Consider the following 6,011-nt stretch of genomic DNA (forward strand, 5'->3'; position numbering starts at 1 on the left):
AATTTATCTGGCACCTGTTTTACTTTGACATCCCTTACCTATAATTCATTGGTCCCTTCATGTTGCTCACAATATCAATCCTTATTATATTTTCAAATCTTCTGTTTTTTTCTTTAGTCACTGGAATCTTCAAAAAGAAGTATACTAGTCTTCTCCCTCCCCTCTGAGTTCAGTGACATAATCCAGCATTATTATTTACCTGAATAAAAAATGATCAACAAACTGAATGAATTGTTCTAACTCAGACTTGTCAATTAGCCAAACATCAAATAGCCAATATTTACACTAATGGTAGCTATGCCCTTGGTGTAGCTCATAGCTCTAGAATTTTGTGAAAAAAGCAAGGCTTCTGAACTTTCTCAGGGTAGTACATAAAGACTAGGAAATAAGTTGTAGAACTGTTAGATGTCATACAGAAATGGGAAAAACTGGTGATTTTTAAACTTCCAGAACATTCTAAAGCTGCCGCCATTAAGGCAAACAGAAAGAGAGATAAATTATTTAGCTGATGCTGCAGCCACACAGACAGTATTAAAGAGCCAATTATCTAGACATGACAATGCTTTTTGCTTTCTATTAAATTTATAAAAGACCCTTTTTCACAGTTTCAGTGGACAGGAACAGAAGGAAAGAAGAGAAAGTAGCAACAGAAAAGAGAAAGCTTTGACCTGGACAAACAGATATGATCCCAGTTAGAAACCAGCCTTATCCATGAGGACTCCAATACTTATAATTTATCTTGAACATGAGCTAATGCATCCTGGTTAAAGGATGATTTTATGAAGTAAACAATATTACTGGAAACCTTCAGTGCACTTCTTCAGTGACCTAACTATCAACAGTGTTCTCATCCCACATCCATTTTCACTGTGCCTCCAAGCACAAGATCACAGAGATTGTAAAATATATTTTGTCATTAAACTCAACAAGTCTAGTACACTTGCAGGTCTCTGTCATGTTAGAGACACATGGGCCGGTAGAGGACAAGCTCTTTCAAGCCCTCCCTGACTGCTGGCTCAGGCCAGATACGTGTCCTTGTTCTTTGTTTTCTTTCTCATTTTCCCAAGTTCTACATGCCTGTCCTTAGAGAGCCTCTGACCAGAATTTGAGAAACAGTGAAAAAACCTCTCCTCTGGTTCTTATCCTTTCTTGTTTGGGTGGGTAGGGGGTGGGTTCCTGTTGTATTTGTCTGAGTTTCTTAGAGACCAGGCCAGAGGTGGATTATGTAAAAGTGGAGGTGAACATGGAGGGGAGCCATGGAGGACAGGGGTCTGCTCTGGACCTGCTCTGAATTGGCATGAAAAATTGTAATGCTTGAGAGGTTTGGGGGTTTTAGGCACTATAAGTTCCAGGGGATCTAAAGTGCCATTAAGGGGAGAGTTTGCGGGTGGCTCAGAATGAAGCTTAGTAATATGAATGAGGGTCTATCCTATCTGATAAGGGAGGAGCCATTGGAGCTGGGGCAGTGAAGTAGGGTTCCACTCTCCAAGACTCAGGTGAGCATCAGGGGTAAGACACAGGATAGAAAATAAGGATAATACTTGAAAACTCAGATTAGTTCCCTTACTTTGGGACAAGTGGGAGCACCAAAAGTACAGGCTGGTAGGGAACAATTGACAGTTGGTATGAAACGGGGTGATGAGGAGAAGAAGGAGACATAAGTAAGTTGGTAATTTCCTAAAGAAAGTAACAGTAGAATGGGAAATAACCTCTCAATGGGTATTGAGTATTAATAGGGTGATAAAAATGTTTTAGTACCACATAGGTGTTGTAGCTGCACAACATTGTGATTGCATAAAATGCCACTTTAAAATGATTGATTTCAAAATGTGTTATATAATTTTCATCTCATAAAGGTAATTCTGTTCAATTAAGGAAGACAGGTAAAAATAGGACATGCTATATAATTCCACTTATATAAAATTTCAGAAAATGCAAACAAATGTACTGAGAAAGAAAAGATAAGTGATTTCCTGAGGATTGTGGGTGTTGAGTGGGGTGCACAAGAAGGGAGTACAAAGGTGAAAACATTTTGTGTAAATGGATGCACATGAAATGTGTATGCATGCCAACACTTCAGATTGTTCCGTTTACAAGTGCGTGGTTTATTGGCTGTCACACATATCTCAGTCAGGCTATACTCAGGTCCTGAAGACATGAATTCCTTGTCTTGTGGTTAAGAGGTGACAATATTTTTCCTACATTACTGCAGTTTCTAAGTGGGCACACCCTGGATGTGATCCCAGAAGAGTGCAATAATGACAACAGTTGGCCTTTTCTCAGCATCACTGTGTACTGGGAACCTCAGGCATATCAACTCATTTAATGACCCAGATGAGTAAGTTATACTTATTTATTTCCCTTCAATTTCCTATCTTCTGACCTGCACCTTTTATTCCCGCCCCTTCATGAGGTCTAGGTTAGCCTGGGTTCATTCTGTTAGATGCTACTCTACAGAAAAAAACTAACTGGTCCTTTAGTGAGCATCAGATTTCCAGTTATGTGAGGTCATAGTGTCCTATATTTCACCCTGCCAACCATTATCACATTTGTAATGTTTTTACTCATTTTTCAGAAAAGCAACAACCAAGTGTTCCCCATCTGCCTGATACTCTTCTAACAGATGGAAACACAGCAGACAAAATCCCAGTCCTCGTAGACCTTACACACCAGTGGGGCAATTGCACAATAATCCAAAAAACAGCAATAATAATGTGTTATAGTGTGTTAGAATAAATGAAGACATGCTTGAGATGATTACTTTCCTATCAATTTAAAAATATTGGATCTACAAAGAGGATGTGAACTGATTGGATCAGAGGGCAGGGCATGAGAGAAGATGAGGTTGGAAAGAAAGAAACATCAGCCAGAAGTTTGGCTTTGTTCTTAGTGAACATGGAAGACTCTAGTAAGTTCAGAGCTGGAAAGGGATGCCAGTCATCTGTGTTTTGTGAAGGAAACCAAAGTTCTGCCACCCAAAAGGTTTGATTTAATGATATTGATTTTAAGCTGTTTATTACAGAACAAAATTCAGAAAGAACCATTGCCCTCCTCACATTCCTGCCATATATTTAAAAAGAAAAACTTGCTTCAGAAGAATAATGATGATTGTTGCTTTAGGCTAACTTGAATGAATGGTAGGTTGGAGGGTTTCAGAAAGGCACCTTTTGGTTAGACACCCCTCTGTGTCCCACTCTTTCTGAATTGCCTAGAAACAATTCCATTGTCATGTAGAATCTGCTCTTCTTGAACCTCTAAATTTCTCTTTCTGACAACTAAAATCTATGGCCCCATTGTCCCTTTTTCCCCTCATCTCTCCAAAATGTTTTACAGACCCAATGTTGCCTCACAGTTATTAAAATTCCCATGCTTATGTGGATTCCCTGTGCTCAATTATTACAAACTTGATTTTCTTCTGCTCATCTGTCTCTGTTTGTTTGATGATTAGTTCAGCCAAAAAAAAAAAAAAAAACCTTGAATGTTGGAGGGATAGTATTAGTGTCTTTTAACCTCTATAATAGGGTTGAAGATTCATGCGACTGCTGAGCTGTATGAAGGCAACCCAGTGAGAAAGCAAGTGCAGTCATCCAGGGGACTGGTGGGGGTGGCCAGACCAGACTGGGAAGAAAGGGGTCAGTTTTTGGATGTGTTCTGAGCATCAAGTTGAAAGATTTCCTGAACAATTTAATGTGGGGTATAAGAAAAAGAGAAAAGTTGAGAAAACATGAATAGATTCAGAAAGATACTGAAAGAGAACATCGAGTTCAAAATTTGTCTGGGATTAAACACCTTAAAGCATCCTGAGGTGCTCTGTTTATAGCAGTTGTCCAGTAAATAGTTGGGCATCAGCAATCAAGTCCAATTTGTCTCTTTCATCCTCTACCCTGTCCCCAGTGTCTCAGACATTGCCTAGTTGGTTTATAGTACAAGTCCATTACACGTTTTCAGAATCAACAAATTAACAAGAAAACAATAAAAATGTCTCCTGGATGCCCATACATGACATTTCTTACTAAGACAATACAGCAATACCACAAAGTCACCATGACTGCAGTGGTCCTTATAAACCATTGTTGTACACACTTCAGGACCTCTATGGAGCACTCCTGCTGTCTGCATTTTGAAACTAAGGTAAGTTAAACATGAAAGTACTTAGATGATATTGAAACTGAGCAAGTGCCACTCTGGGGGACTTCCTGGCTCCAGTTCCTCAACAACAGAAATGGACTGGAGTCCTACAGGTAGCAACCAGCTCAGCAAATATTAATTAAAATTAGGGACATGTAAAAGCACAGCAAAAGGACTGATTAAGCAGTAACTACTGATAGCATAAACAATAATCTGAGACATGAGCCAGGGTCACAAGGCTCCTAGTTCTTCCTGAGCAGCTGTGGGTAATGTCATAATATACATGTCCAGTTATATTCCATTAGCTAAGATGACCTCTAGAGAGAGCCTGTGGATGCTATAGCACAGAATATTTTCATTAGGTAGTTCAAATGGATCTTTTAATGTTTCTGTAATAAGAAGTCAAAAGTCATTATACTTATATTAATAAAACAATGTTTCATTATCTTATTTGGTTTGATAATGAGTTAGGTACACAATGACTTTAATTAACTGACTAGGTGTACTGGGACTGAGCTTTCAGTAAGACTTGTTAGATCAGCCTCAGAGCCATGGCTCTGCTGTGAAAGGAAGCAGAGTTGCCACCACAGACATGCCTTTCAGGTTATTGATTATACTGCTGTTATTGGGAAATAGAAAAGTCATAAAAAAAAACCTTCCACCACCATCTCTTGTTAAGTGTCTAGAAAGTGTTAAGATGAAGAGTCAAGCAACTAGCTCAAGGAGAAACATTTACATAAAGAAACCTAGCAAATCTTTATTTACTGAACATTTGTTTGGAATCACCATGCAAATAGCTTTTCTCCTTTTGTTGTTCAAAATGCTTTTTGCATTTTGAAGCCTCAAAGCACAAAATCTATTTTTTTTTAGCTGCAGAATGGCATATCAGCCTCAAGTACCAATCCTTTTTTGGGTCTCTAATTTTATTTCTACAGATACTTATTCGTATAGTAGACTTGGTGCATTCTCTTCAGTTAATCAGTCTGTGTTAAGTTTATGATTAGCTCATCTAGAAGAATTTAAAAGATGAGAGGAAAAATATTTTTATTCCACTGTCTTAATTTCTAGTTCAAGGATAATTTAATTAAGAAAAACTACATGACAAGTGTAGTAAGAAAAAATGAAAACTTGTCAATAAATCAGGCTTCAAGACATGTATTGTTTGAGAAAAGAGAAGGACATGGCCTGCTTAGCACAAGAACAATAGATGTGTTTTCTGCTTTTAAATTGTTACCAACACAGTCCCAAACTTGGTTACAGGACTCTGGGTTGTCTGCAAACATGAAGACTCCTGGACTCTAATAACTCAAAATCCTTAAAGAGAATGATGCCATGGAAAAATTGAATCAGATCCTAAAATTTACATTGTAAATGAGCAGTCCTCACAGCCCATGGCTATGAAATTTCTAATTGGTTTTTTGTGTTGTTGTTTTTTTCACTTTTTCCCCTTAAAAGACCTTGAATGTAAGCCTCTGGGGAATTCAGGTTTTGAGCATCAGCTGTCCATTCCCCTTTCAATGTTTCCCATGATATATATGATTTTCCCCCTTTTACTGCAATCTGGTGTCCATTTTTTTGGCTTTTCAGGCATCTGGCGAATGGTCCCACTTCAGAGTAGACAACACTCTGTGTGATGTACAGGTCTGCACCTCCATGGCTCCTGGGAAGGGATCATGGCCTCAGGCCTCACCCTGTGAGACCTGGGAGGATAAGAAGAAGTGAACACAGCCTCTCAAGGGTTGAGAGAGGGGAGTGAATGTGAAGTCTGCTCAAACTCCCTGAGCACCTCACAGAGACAGGTTACACACACTCTCATAGTCAAATCCAGCATCACAGATGCCCTGGTTTTTTCTATATGAGATAAAGAATGTTCAGCTCTCTTT

This window comes from Phyllostomus discolor, chromosome 12 (genome assembly GCF_004126475.2).
Source record: "Phyllostomus discolor isolate MPI-MPIP mPhyDis1 chromosome 12, mPhyDis1.pri.v3, whole genome shotgun sequence".
Taxonomy (NCBI): Eukaryota; Metazoa; Chordata; class Mammalia; order Chiroptera; family Phyllostomidae; genus Phyllostomus; species Phyllostomus discolor.